The 15,218-nt window shown below is 45.1% G+C and overlaps 1 long non-coding RNA gene across 2 annotated transcripts; it reads left to right on the top strand.

The window, feature by feature from the left end:
* The first annotated feature begins 422 nt into the window (after window positions 1-422).
* LOC140916791 (uncharacterized) lies at window positions 423-13,617 on the top strand. Of its 2 annotated transcripts, XR_012160664.1 has the most exons (5): window positions 423-615; window positions 9,710-9,799; window positions 10,346-10,471; window positions 11,072-12,199; window positions 12,986-13,617. It is a non-coding gene; the product is annotated as an uncharacterized lncRNA (long non-coding RNA). The 2 variants fall into 2 exon arrangements; XR_012160663.1 differs by lacking the exon at window positions 12,986-13,617 and having other exon boundaries at window positions 11,072-12,358.
* Window positions 13,618-15,218: the final 1,601 nt, after the last annotated feature.

Below are 15,218 nucleotides of genomic sequence, written 5' to 3' on the forward strand. Positions count from 1 at the left end.
TTTGAGATGGCTAAGCACCTCTTGATAAAAAGATTCATACTATTAAGAGCCACATTTTCAAAAGATGGAAATTCAGTGAGCTGAAACCCATGGAGCCACAGGATCTCATTATCCTTAACTGTTAAAACAAATGGATTTGAAATTGAGTTTCTGAAGACTGGTGACTTATGTGAAATAAATTAATTGTCTCAGTTCTGTTGCTGCTGGTCAGCTGTCCATATTACAAAACACCATCCCAACTGCCACCAACTAGAATCCTCCATGCCAGGGGTTCTGTGTGTTCCCCTGATTCCCAGGACTCTATATGCCACCCTTTCCCTCTGTAACAATATGCAAGTGCCAACAGACACTTTCAGGCAGCATACTGTTTCTTGGGGGAAACTGTTTGAAAGCAACACCTCCTAGGAAACTGTCTGAGAAGCCATGAAGCAGAAGAAGCCATGATGTAAGCAGCCACAATAAAGCTGGAGTTTGTAAATGAACCTTGTGACAGAGTGAGATCTTAAAATGCAAATGAACCAGACACAAAGCATAAAACATGGTGGCAGTGGTAATTAAATCTGAAACGGCAGGAGAGAACATTCAGAGCTTCACTGCAGAGGGCAGAATACTTCTGTGAGTACATTGTTTGTCTTACGAGAAAAGGCTAATAACAGAAAATGGAGAGTCTGAATGCTTCAGGGACATTAAATCTGCAAGCTAAGAATTTAGCTCAGGTATGTAAGAGCTGAAAAGAGGAATTTTAACCTCTATGTAGTTATTGCTCTGGCAGATAGAGGATGCTGTGAAAATGAAACTGTTTTATTACCATATTGGAGAAAGAGGGAGAAAGATAAGTGAGACTTTGTGCATGGAAATTCCCGAAGCTCAACGCACCTTAGAAAGAATAACAGGCTGTTTTGATATTCACTGAAACCCCAAGAAGCAGTTGCAGAGAGTATAGATGAGTACAGCATTGATTTAAAAGTGCTAGCAGCCAGTTCTAATTTTGGAATTATTAAAGATTCATTAATAAGAGATTGGACAGCATGTGGGATGAAACTCGTAAGTATGAGAGCAGTTGCTGAGGGAAGCTGACTTGATTTGGGGGAGAAACTTGGAAATATGTAGGGCTGCAGAGCTATACAAAAGATGATTAGAAGCCTGGAAAGGCAGGCAGAAGAAACTGCCCACACAGTATATAAGAGAAATAAAAAACAGATACAACATCAGTAGATGACAACAGTACAGGCACATGCAAATACTGTGGGAGAAAACATGTGAAATAGAACAAAAATAAATGTCTGACTTATGAGAAAAAATGCCACATCTATGACAAATTTAATCATTTTGCAGCCATGTGTATGTCCAGAGAAAAGAAAAACAAATCCAAGGCACACAGAGTAACTGAAGAGAACAATATTGAGTATGAGGACGTTATGTAGGTGACTGAATAGCGGGTAAACACAGTGAAAGGAGACCGACCCTAATAAGCACAAGAAACGGTTGTATGCAGTCATGTTACTCGGCAAGAAAGTGATACGATTTCAGTTAGATTGTGGTGCAAATTGTAACATTATCCCAATCAATCTGGTGAACCCAGACATATGATTGGAAGAGACTAACCAGCTGTTAACAATGTACAATCATACCACATTAAAGCCCATGGGAAAATGTAAAATTTAATTAAGAAATCCAAGGAGCAAAAAGAAATACAGACTGGATTTTGTGGTCATAGATGGTGAGACAGCAGTACCACTTCTGGGCAGCAAGGATGCCCAAGCCATGAACCTGATAAAAGTACAGTTCCAGAACATAATGAAAGCAGATAGCAGGGTAACTGAAGATACCTTGGATGGTATTACCTGGGCCCAGAAGATGATATAGAGGGCGCATGCAAGTGCGTTTCAGGGAGATGGACAGTGAGATGCTTTTTATAAAATAGAGACTGACACCGGTGTGAAGCCATTTAAATTGCCAAAAAGAAAAAAGTACCCAGTGCATTACTACAGCCATTAAATGAGGAACTGCTGAGCCTATGGAATCATACGGCCTGTAGAGAAGAACACAGACTGGATAAGCAGTCTCATGGTGGTAAGAAAACCATCTGGAAAACTGAAAATATGCATAGACCCAAAGCCTTTAAATGAAGCCTTGAAATGGGAGCATTTCCCTCTGCCAACAATTGAGGACCATTATTGAGGACAACTGAGGACTGATATTACCAAATCTGTCTAAAGCGAGACTTTTTACAGTATGCAATATAAAGAAGAGATTGGGATATTGAACTGGATGAAGAATCACATTACTTACAACAAGAAAAGGAGTACTTGTGGCACCTTAGAGACTAACCAATTTATTTGAGCATAAGCTTTCGTGACCTACAGCTCACTTCATCGGATGCATGCTGTGGAAAGCCACAGTATGCATGCTGTGGAAAGCCACAGTATGCATCCGATGAAGTGAGCTGTAGGTCACGAAAGCTTATGCTCAAATAAATTGGTTAGTCTCTAAGGTGCCACAAGCACTCCTTTTCTTATTACTTACAACCAACTCCATTTGGCAGATACCAATCAATGGTTAAAGATGCTAGTAGGAATCAGTCCGAGACAGAGGTATTCCAGAGCAGATTGACCCAAGCACTGGAGGACTTGATGGAAATCCAGACAATATCAGATGTGCTGATAGTGGGAGAGGGTAACAATCCAGAACAAACGCAACGAGATCATGACTACAAATTACTACAATTTTTAAAGCGATACATAAAAAAGAATATTAAATTGAATTTAGCAAGCTCAGGTTGACCATAACCAAGGTGCCACAGATTGGACATTTGTTGACCTCCAAAGGCCTGAAAGTAGACCCTGAGAAAGTGAGGGCAATTAGAGAAATACCAAGACCCAGCAATGTTAGAGGAGTCCAAAAATTCCTGGCAATGCCAATTATATGATAAAGCTTTTCAACCATCTGTCTGAGAGCTGCGAAATCCTGAGACAGCTGACACACGAAAACACCTTATGGGAATGGACAGACCAACACAAGCAAGCATTCCAGAAAGTAAAACATGATTGAGGAGGCTCTCGTTCTGAAATATGACAATACAGAGAAACCCCTGATGCTGCAATGTGATGCATCCGAGTTGGGGTGTCAGGCTACCATGTTGCAAGGAGGACAAACTGTTGTGATTACAAGCACAGCATTGTCTGTGACAGAGAAGGGCTATGCTCACATTGAAAAAGAGTTGTTAGCAATACTCTTTGGAATGGAAAAAAATCACCAATATACTTACAGTTGCACTGTGGATATATGATCTGACCATACACCTCTCAAAAGCATTTGGATGAAAGCCATTACTCAGTATAGCAAAGTGCTTACAGCAGACAATGATAGGACTTCAGATGTACGACATACAGATCAAGTATTGCTCAGGCAGAGACTTGGTTTTGGTGCACATCTTAGGCCCATGAATACTTGCCAGAACCCAGTAAGGAAGGATCTGCAGAGACTGAGAGGGAGAAAATAAATATGGTACAGTCCCTACCTATCTTGGAAGAAAGGCTGAGAGATATACATAGAGATACAGTGCAAGAGAGAATGCTGCAGACATTGAAACTCATGATCCCACAAGGATGGTGAGAGACAAAAGACCAAGTACTTAGAAAGGTAACACCATTCTTTCAGTAGAGAGACAAATTGTGCGTACAGATGATGTTATATTTCAGGGAAAAAGAGTAGTTATTTCAGCAGCTCTAAAGAATGAGATTATGCACAAAGTTCATTCATCACAATCTGGGAATTGAAGGTTGCTTAAAGTGAGCAAGAGAGACTTTATACTGGCCAGAAATGAATGAGCAATTTATGGATATTCATGTAAAAGTGTGAGGTATACAGATCCTGGGAAGACTGTCAACCAAAAGAGACCCTGCGGCAACAAAAATTCCAGAAAGACCATGGGCAAAGATGGGAGTGGATTTGTTTTACCTTTGGGGATGAAGGATACATGATTGTTGTGGACTATTTTTCCAGGTTCTGGGAGATAGACTATTTACCAAACCAGGACCCAGAACAGTCATATGGAAAAGAAAAGCACACTTTGCATGGAATCGCATACCAGGTATCATGTTTTCTGATAACAGACCACAGTTTGTTTCAGAAGAGTTCCAGAAGTTCAGTAAGAACTGGGATTTTGATCACATAACATCTTCACCAGGGTATCCTCAAAGCAACAGCAAAGTAGATTCAGCAGTAAAAACTGCTAAAGTAACTGTTGAGAAAAGCAAAAACTGCACATGCTGACCCATACTTAGCACTGCTAGATCATAGGAATACTCCCCCACAAGACCTAAATTGTACCCGTCCCAAAGACTGATGAGCCAGAGAACGAAGACACTCTTGCTGACAATCAGAAGGTTGTTAGAGCTTGGGTACTGCGGTGCTTCCCTTGGCGACTATGGAGGAACCAACAGAAAAAGACAAGTGTTTTACTATAACAGATCTGCCAGATCTGGAGTCAGATGACAAAGAGCATATACAACCATTAACAAAACAGGATAAGTTCTGGCACAAAGCTACAGTGGTGCAAGCAGGAAACCAGAGGTTTCATCTAGTCAACATGAACAATGGACAGATAGTGAGGTGAAACTGTAGGCACCTCAAGAAAACAAAAGAAACCTCTAATGACAATACAGACAACACATGCTAGTGTTCTACTGCAGGAGAATCCCAAGCCAGAGTTGTAGAAGAAGACAGTGTCAGAGGCCTACCAAAGGAAAAACAGGAAGAAGAGGGTCTTTTGGTGGAGACTCCAAGAACACCAAGCCTAGAGACTGTAGTTGACCAGATAGGAGGAAGACAGCACCAGGGCGGTACCAGTGAATCACACTGTACTAGAGGAGGGCAGATTGTTAACAGATCTGCTCATCTGGGGGATTTTGTGTGATGGACTTCCCAGTTGGACAGTTATATAGCTAAACAAACTCGTAAGGTGATGAATGCAGTAACTGCAAGAATGGTGAGAATCAGAACGGAATATGTTAGATTAGATTATCAGTTATTGCTGGGGTCAGGTGCTAGACAGTTTTCTTTTAAAGAGAACGGATGTAACCATATGAAAGCTAGCAGCCCCTTTCAGGCAGCATATTTTCTGTGGGAAACTGTTTGGAAGCGACACCTCCTGGGGAACTGTTTGAGAAGCTATGAGGCTGAAGAAGCCATGTTGTAAGCAGCCACAATAAAGCTGGAGATTGTTAATTAAATTTGTGTCAGAGTGAGATCTCATATGGCAGATAATCCAGACACAACAAAGCATAAAATCACATCAGGAACTCTGTATACTCCCTCCCCCTACGGCAGTGGCTTTGGGTGCCCCCGTGAAGGGGTCCACTCACTGCTGGTGCTTCGGTGTGGCCAGGCATGACATAGCAGCTCTCTCTCCACTGCAGGTCTCACACTAATGGCTGCTCCACTTCTGCAGCAACATGCCTCTTTCTGTGACTTGGCCCTCTGACCAGGTCACTTAAAAGTCTCTCCCCTTCCAGGGTTGTCTGTGAACAAAAAGCCAGGGGAATTAATGTAAATAAACTGAATTAATAAGAGTCGGAGGGGAATGAATCCCGCTCAGGGTGTGTCGAATCTGGCCCTCATTTCCCTCAGGAATGGCTTCAGGCAGTGGTTGTCTGGGAAGCTCCTACATTCAGTCAGTCCTTTGCTCAGGGGCTGAGGGTTGACAGTCTGTCCTCTTCCCAGATATACCCACAAGTGAGCTGCTCTGCCCCCTTTTTAATCTTCTCCTCCAGCCTGTGCATGCCTTGCAGGTCTGGCAGGCTAAGCCCAGAGCAGCCCCCTAACCCCTGGTTGTCGAGTGGGGAGTTTGTATACCAATCACACCTACTGTCATTTCTTTTGTTTCTGGCTCTGAGATAAGTCATTCAGGGTGTCAATATTTGAGATGGGGGTATTGTTACTGTGGAAGGTGGTAATGGCTGCCTTAACTGGATTCTGTGATCAATCTGGTTGAGACTGGTGGCTCTAACCAGGTGTCGGGGCTTTGTGTGTCCCCAGTTCTTCCATTTTCCCAATTTTCCCCTAAATCAATAAAATTCTGCCCAATGATGCCTTGAATATTCCCTGAAATTTTGCAGTTGATTGGACATGGTATTCAAATGTTATCATGATTCAGATGAGCAGAGAAATGCCTTTGAATTTAGTTTAAGGCCTCATAAGCTCAACCAATTATTCACACTGGAAGAACTTTAAAAAATAATGGTAATAATTTACGTTATTTATTTACTTTTTACATTGCACTTAAAACTATCAACTTTAAATCTAGACAATTAAAAATCAAAATCAAAAGTAGCTTCATGAACTACCCCTTCTTCTGACCCGCCCTTGCTACTTTTTGTGGTTGGGCAATCATATCTTCTTATTTTATTTTTTCCCTGTTGCTGTGTGAAAATCCCATAAAAATAACAGGGGAAACTGATGCTAATAATGCTGCGGACAGTTCCATATGGGCAGACCCCATGTTATGTACAGAGCAGCTTGCAGGATTGCAGCCTGAGTGACTGGCTATACATAAAGGGCTAGATTCACAAAGGTACTTAAGTGTTGCAATATCTAACCCCTATGTGCTCTGCTGCCTGGTGGAATTTTCGGCCCTGAGTGAGGCACCCAGGTTCTCCTTGCATTGTGTGGCCAGACTTAGGCATCCAAGAAAGGAAGTCTCAGAAGCCAACATGAGCAGGGTGTCACCTAAGTTAACCAGGAATGAAATGCACAAAACAGGGGCAGGGCATAGGACCAAATCTTCAAAGATATTTAGGTTCCTGACCAATGGACTGGAGGGAGGTGCCTTGTTCTGCTTGAGATTCTGAGCTGTGAATGCTCTCCTAGAGTAGGGAATCTAAACCAGCCCTTTCTTGTGAAAAAAACAGCAAGACCAACAACAGCCCATTGGATAGGGTGCTCACCTGGAATGTGGGAGGCACAGACTGAAATTCCAGCACTGCTTGATTTGGAGCAGAGACTTGAGCACTGGTCTCTCGCAGCTCAGGTGAGTGTCCAAACCAGCACGCTATTAGGTATTCTGGGGTGGGCTTCTCTCACTCTCTCCTGTTGGAAATGTTCCATTTTGTGTTAAATAAAAAATGGTTACCTACCTTTCTGTAACTGTTGTTCTTTGAGTCCATACCACTGTAGTTGCGTGCCTCGTGCTCAGTTGTCAGACAACTCTTTTCCTCAACAGTACCCATCAGGGTGGCTCAAGCACCCTCTGTCACCACACAACACTGTGTGCTGGTAAAAAAGGGCAGAGTTGACCAGAACCCTTCTCAGTTCCTTTGTACTGGATAGACTCAAACAGAGAAAGGAAAGAGGATGGATCATGGAATGGACATGTGCAACACATCTCAAAGAACAACAGTTATAGGAAGCTAGGTGACCAGTTTTTCTTGAGTCTTTGCACATGTCCATTCTACTGTTGGTGATTACAAGCAGACAAACATGGAGGTGGGCTCAGCCTCTACCTGAACAGTGATTATAAGCAGTAGTGAGCTGGAGCCGGTTCGCACCGGTTCGCGCGAACCAGTTAAATTTTGAAGCAGTTTTAGAACCGGTTGTTAACCTGCTTCCCTGCAGGGGGCGCTGAGGCTTTGATAGGCTCCAGCCAGGAAGTGATGTAATTCCTCCTCCGGCCACCGGGGGCGCTGCGGGAGCCATGTGGGCTGCTGCCTGGCCCTGGGCACAAACCCTGTTGCTGCTGCTGCTCCCCTAGCCCTGGGGCTCCCGATGCTGCCTGGTGGGTCCCCGGCTGCTCTGCTGGACCTGGGCTGCGTCCTGCTGCTCTCCTCGTGAGTACCCACCACCCTGCCCGCAGCCAGTCCCTGCCTCCAGCCACCCCCGCACCCCCTGCCTGCAGCCAGCCCCTGCCTCCAGCCACCCCCTGCCTGCAGCCAGCCCCCGTCTCCAGCCACCACCGCACCCCCTGCCTGCAGCCATCCCCCGTCTCCAGCAACCCCCTGCCCTGCCTCCAGCCACCCGCGCACCCCCCTGCCTGCAGCCAGCCCCTGTCTCCAGCCACCCCCTGCCCTGCCCGCAGCCAGCCCCTTCCCACAGCCAGCCCCTGCCTCCAGCCACCCCTGCACCCCCTGCCCTGCCCGCAGCCAGCCCCTGCCTCCAGCCACCCCCTCACTCCCTGCCTGCAACCAGCCCCTGCCGCACCCTCTGTCCTGCCTGCAGCCAGCCCCTACCTCCAGTCAGCCCCTGCCCTGTCTCCAGCCAGCCCCACACCCCCTTGCCTCCAGCCAACCCTGCACTCTCCTGTCTCCAGCCAGCCCCGCACCCCCTGCCTCCAGCTAGCCCTGCCCCATGCCCCTGTCTCCAGCCAGCTCTGCACCCCCTGTCCTGCAGTTCCCAGGGCAGTAACCCTGCACACCTGCTTCAATGAGGGGGGCAGGGAGCAGCTGGGACCCACACATGTGCACACCCTAGGGTGACCAGACAGCAAGTGTGAAAAATCAGGACAGGGGACTAATAGGAGCCTATATAAGAAAAAGACCCCAAAATCGGGACTGTCCCTATAAAATCGGGACATCTGGTCACCCTAGCACACCCCCAGGGAGTGGCGGGGACCCACACATGTGAAACGGAGCTCATTTCTAGCTCAGGCCCATCTTTTTAAAAAAGAACTTTAGGCAGGGTTAACATACATCCGTATTTTCCTGGACAGATCAGGCTTTTTGGTTCTTAAATCGCTGCCCAGGAATTTAAAAATTCCTCCTGGGAATGGTAACCCTGTTGGTACAAAAAATACATAACGGGGCACATCCCTTAAATCAGAACTTTTTATAGGGAACCGGTTCTTAAGATTTTGGCAGCTCATCACTGATTATAGGACAACCTGCCTGAAATTGGCATCGTCCCTAGACTGATGGGAACTGGCATAATGAGAAGCAAAAGTGTGGACCAATGACCAAGTTGCTACTTCACAAATGTCTATGATCAGTACGTGCACCAAGAAAGCTACTGAAGATGCCTGGAAGCAAGTAGAATATGCCAGTACTCTAGCTGGCGGGGTTATATTAGCCAATTAGCAGCATAAAAGAATGCATGAAGAGATCCAGATAATCAAGATGAGATTTATCTGAGTGGAAACTGGTTGGTCCTTAGCTCTGTCCACAACAAATAACTGCATGGAGGATCTAAATGACTTACTATGCGCCAGGTAGAAAGTTAAAGCCCTTTTCACATGCAGTGAATGAAGTCTCTCCTCATCTCCATATGCATGGGGGTTTTGGAAGAAAGTCAGCAAATAGCCTGCCCGGTTAACATGAAAATTAGAGATTACCATCATGTGAAATTTTGTGTGAGGGCGAAGATAAACTTTATCCTTATGGAAAACTGTATAAGGGGACTCTAGGGCTCTCAACTCGCCCACCCTTCTGACTGAGGTAATGGCAAATAAAAATGCTACCTTCATAGAGAGGTGGAGCAGAGAGCAAGTTGCAAGCGGTTCAAATGGTGGTCCCATCAACTTTGCTTGGACCAAGTTCAGATCCCAAGGATGTATAGCATCTTGCACATGTGGGTACAATCTGACCAATCCATTTAGGAATCTGGTAATGATAGGTTTGAGAAAAAGGGATCTATTATCCACTGAGGTATGGCAGGCTGAACTAGCTGCTAGATGTAGTCTTACAGAGCTAATCGCCGAACTCTGATGTTTTACACACAGGAGATAGTCCAGTATGAGGTTCAAGGGTGCATGGTGTAAGGATACACCTTTCTGACAGGACCACATGGAGAAGCACTTCCATTTAGCCAGGTACGTGCCCCAGTTGAGGGTTTTCTACTATTCCGAAACACATTCTGAACATCCTTAGAACAGGATTTCTCCAAAGGTATTAACCATGAAACATCCATACTGTCAGATGGAGGGCTCGCAGGTTGGGATGGAGCAGGCAGCCGTGATCCTGAGAAACCATGTTTGGCTCCAGTGTGAGAGACAACAGAGGCTTGATTGAGAAGGACAGTAGGGTTGAGTGCCAGTGTTGTTGGGGCCACGCCGGTGCTATAAGGATGAGATGCACATGGTTTTGTTTAGGAGTACTTGTGGCACCTTAGAGACTAACCAATTTATTTGAGCATGACCTTTCGTGAGCTACAGCTCACTTCAGACTAACACGGCTGTTACTCTGAAACCTGTCATGGTTTTGTTTGACTTTGAACAACACTCTGAGCAGCCAGGGAACCGGAGGGAAGGAGTGTGTCGCTCCAGGGTAGCAGAAAAGCATTTGTCAGTAAGCCTGGGCTGAGACCCGCCCTGGGAACAAAACTGATGGCATTTTCTGTTGGATTTTGTTGCAAATAGGTACACTTGGGAAGTCCCCCAGAGCTGGAAGATGGATCTGGCAATGTCTGGGAGTAAAGACCACTGGTGGTGCTCAGAGAAGGTCCTGGTCAGTTGATCCACCAACTTGTTCTGCTTCCTCGGAAGGTAAGCAGCAAGGTGAATTGCCTCTGGCATAACTGTGCTGAGGTGCTCCTTCCTGTCTATGTAAAACATAGTTGTAGAGTTGTCTGTTAGAATTAACAAGTTCTTTCCTACTATATGTGGGAGGAGAGCTGAATGGGCTAGTCATAAACCATTAGATCCTGAGATGACCAGAGACCTTGAGTCTGCAGGGACCCCATATGAGTCCCCCAGCCCAGGGCTGATGCATCTGTGACTAGAGTTAGGGTTGGTAGCAGGGGGATAAAGGGGATCTCCACACAGACTTTCAGAGGGTGCATCCACCAATCCATAGATGACAAAACTGACAAGGGCATCTAAACCACTTTGTCCAAATGATGACGACTTGGGACACACACTAATACTAGCCATGCTTGCAGATTAATAAGATGCAGCCTGGTGTGTTGAACCACATAGGTACAATGCTGCCATGTGACCCAAGAGACTGAGACAGCTGCATGCCATGGTGAGAAGTTGCAGCACCAAGCCTTGTACTGTTTGGAATCTGGATTGCGGTAGCAAAGCCTTGGCCTTTGTGGAGTCTAAGATTGCTCCAATAAACTCTATCCTCTGTACTGGTTTTAGAATTGACTTGCTCCAATTTACGAGAAGCTCCAGGACGTCGAATGTGGACAGGATGGAGGATACAGTGGATAACACCTGAGCCTCAGACCAATCTCTCATCAACCAGTAGTCCAAGGACAGGAACACATGAACTTCTGATTTTTATAGATGTGCTGCCACCACATCCAGGCACTTTGTGCACACCCGTGGACCAGCTGAGAGACCGAATGGGAGCACTGTGAACTGACAGTGGGATTCATCTGCCACAAATCTGAGAAACTTCCGAAGGTTGTGTCGTATTGCGACATGGAAATAAGCATCCTTTAAATTGAGGGCAATGTACCAGTCCCCCTATTCCAGGGAGGGAATAATCAAGGCTAGAGTAATCATGTGGAATTTTATTTTCTTCAGGAATTTGTTCAACTCTCTTAGATCTAAAATAGGCCTGAGACCTCCTTTTGCTTTGGGGATAAGGAGTTACTGAGAGTAGAAGCCTTTCCCCCAAGGCCCAGTGGGACTTCTTCTATGGATCCTGCCTGAAGAGGCAATTGAACCTTTTGCTGAAGGACGATCTCATGAGAGTGGTGGAGAAGGGGAGTGGGAAGGAGGGGTAGAAATGAACTGAATGAAGGGCATGTGACGTTGCACTCCGTGTTTTATGAAAATATGCTTATGAATGTGAATATAATGTAACTGGAATATGCTTTACGCAAAAGGTCTTTTGTAAGGTATCATTACAAAGCTTATAATTTACTGAGTGTGTTCATCGTATTTGTATGCATGTATCATCCTTGTTTCTGAAGCTAGAAATATGAAGTATAACTCTGAGGTCCTATTGTAACTATACAAAGTGTGGGCCATTAATGGTGGTTTAGAATTTTGATAGCTCCCATTGACTAGGACAATTGGTTGTAGATGGTTTATTTACCTGCAAGCCTTTCTGTGTATGTGTGGGCCAGCCTGTGGGTAATGAAGAATGAGGTCTTACAGTGACATGTGACCGTGTCACATGATACTGGAATCCATCTTAAATCTGGTGTCTGCTGGATGTCTGCTGGAACTAACAAGGACTCTACCAGGGGAAAGGATCGGGCCCAGACTAGGAAGGAGTCTAGTTTGTGAAAGAAGCTTATTGGAACATCTCTGAGGGTGAGATTTTACCTGTAATCAGTTTCTTAATGTATTAGGCTTAGACTTGTGTGTTTCTGCTTTATTTTGCGTGGTGACTTACTTTGTTCTATCTATTACTTGAAACCACTTAAATCCTAGTTTTTATACTTAATAAAATCACTTTTGTTCATTAATGAACCCAGAGTAAGTGATTAATACGTGGGGGGACAAACAGCTGTGCATATCTCTCAATCAGTGTTACAGAGAGAGGACAATTTATGAGTTTACCCTGAATAAGCTTTATACAGAGTAAAACGTATTCATTTGGGGTTTGGATCCCATTGGGGTCTGGGTGCTGGAGATAGGAAACCTGCTGAGCAGTTTTTAGTTAAAGTCTGCAGCTTTGGGGGCGTGGTTCAGACCTGGGTCTGTGTTGCAGCAGGCTAGCATGTCTGGCTCAATAAGGCAGGGTTCTGGAGTCCCAAGTTGGCAGGGAAAACGGGCTCAGAGATAATCTCAGCACGTCAGGTGACAGTCCCAAAAGGATCTCTGTGACTGAACCTGTCACAGGGCATATCCTAGTTCCACCATCCTTAAGACCCACCAATCCGATGTTATGTTGGTCTAAGCACTCAGGAAGTGGGTAAGTGATCTGTAAACAAAAGGTGGGAAACAGATGGAACTAGAGTAACTGATACATTGCCCTTGACCAATGAAACAAAATGTCTGTTTGAACGAGATGTCTGGATGGGATGAGCACACTGATGCTGAAAAAGAGGGTGGCGGATGTTATTTCCTATAACCCTTGCCCTTTCTTTTCAGCAGATCTTGAGATTGGGCTGCATTTACATCCTCCAAAGTGTCCTGCATAGCAGTTCTGGCAACTGGCTTGCCCTCATCCACCATTACTGCAAATTTTAGAATGTTCTCCCAGAAGATGAAGTCATAGTGCTCACGAGTCCCTGTTGGTTTGCAATTCTGAGTTGCAGACTACCTGTAGAATGAAGATTGCATCCAAACAAGTCCAGCCTCTTCACATTTTTGCCTTTTAGCATCAGTGCTTCGTGTCATCTCTCCCATTCGTAGCAGCTACCACCATCACCAAGAAATGTCGGGGATAGTGAAAGTACAAATGCTCATTCCCCTTAGAGGGGAAGTAGTACCTCCTTTCTGCTTGCTTTGCTGTGTGGGTTAAGGAGGATCATAGGCATAATCTGACTTCTATATTTGGGGGGGGCAAGGGGCTTAATATGAATCAGTCTAATTTCTGGATTTACTAATTGTTAGTGGTAGTTAAATTACAATGTACTTGAAATCACAAATACAGTTTATGTTCATTATGTAATCACCCTTTTTAAAATTTTAACTTAATTATTTGCCATGTTTACCAGCTACCAGTTAAAAATCAACATTAACATAAAAACAAATTATTGAATAAACAGAACCAGACACTTTAATGTAACTATGAATCATGTCTCCCTGGTTTTAGAGTTACATAAACATTGTCTTAATATAGAAATACTGTATTTATCTTAATGTAGATGCAATTGTCTTTCCCTTCTGTTAGCTTTTCTTGGTTTTAGATATAGTAAAATAATTTGATGGACCTAATTTAAAACAGAGTAATATTTTAATTAAATTAAAACTTTTAAAGGTCACAGAGTCACTTTTCCATAGATGTTTTGCATCATCCTATAGAACAGGGGTGGGCAAACTTTTTGGCCCGAGGGCCACATCAGGGTGCAAAACTGTATGGAGGGCCGGGTAGGGAAAGCTGTGCCTCCCCAACAGCCTGGCCCCTGCCCCCTATCCAGCCCCTCCCACTTCCCGCCCCCTGACTGCCCCCCTCAGAACCCCTGACCCATCCAACCCCCCTGCTCCTTGTCCCCTGCCCCCCCACCCCCTACCCAACCCCTCCTGCTCCCCATCCCGACTGCCCCGCCCCATCCAACCACTCCCTGTCCCCTGACTGCCCCTCAAAACCCCCTGCCCCTTATCCAAACCCCATCCCCCCACCATTCCCTGTTCCCTTACTATGCCTCTCAGAGCAGCAGGAGCTTGCAGCCACGCCACCCAGCAGAAGTGGCGGGCCAGAGTGCTGGTGGCGTGTGGACAGTGGGGGAGGGGCTGGGGACTAGCCTCCCCGACTGGGAACTCAAGGGCTGGATGTGGCCCGTGGGCTGTAGTTTGCCCATCTCTGCTATGGAATGTAATAGAAAATTATATCCTCGATATAGTTTTTTAGAGTAATTTCTCAAGGTGCTTCATCTAATTCCCACTGAAGGCACAGGAGTCTTTGGCAAGGTCTACACTACACCCTTACTGACGTATAACAACATCACTCAAAGATGTGAAAAATCCAACCCGTCTGACATAGTTATATTGACCCTAACCCACCTTGTGTCGACTGCGCTATGTCGGCAGGAGAGCTTCTCTCTTCCATCGGCTTAAAACATCCTCCCCAGACGTGCTACAGCTACATCAGTGCAGCTGCGCTGATGCAAATTTCTTGGGTAGACCTGCCCTTTGACCTCTAGCTCTTTCTATAGGAACTAGAAGAGGCTATAGAGCCCCGTGATGTTTCTAAAGATACCTGTTGGTTCCATCCCTATTCCACACAACTGCTCCACTTGGGTGTCCAGTGAGTGAACTTGGGTCCATTTGTGTATGAGGACCTGAAATCAGATGAACTTCAGTTGAATTCAGCTTTCAGTTTATTCCCCAAATTCCAGGCAAACATGCAGGAGGAGAAGAAAAGGGAAAGCAACATCAACAAAACAAGATTTGTACAGCCCACTCCAAACTGAGATCTCTATCTTGCACATAAGTTCTCCTTATGGCACACGTATCCTGCATGAAGCAGATCTGCTTGCATCACTTGCCACAGAGTTAATCTCATTTTTAATAACCACTTTCGATTTATTAACCTTACTAAACTGAAATGAAATCCTTATATGACATATGTCAAAATATGTCTTTCAGAAAGACTGGTAGATCGGATTTTCTCTTTCCCTATATTTTTAGAAAGAAATACACCCTGTTCTCCTGGGATGGAAGG

This window comes from Lepidochelys kempii, chromosome 1, assembly GCF_965140265.1.
Source record: "Lepidochelys kempii isolate rLepKem1 chromosome 1, rLepKem1.hap2, whole genome shotgun sequence".
NCBI lineage: Eukaryota > Metazoa > Chordata > Testudines > Cheloniidae > Lepidochelys > Lepidochelys kempii.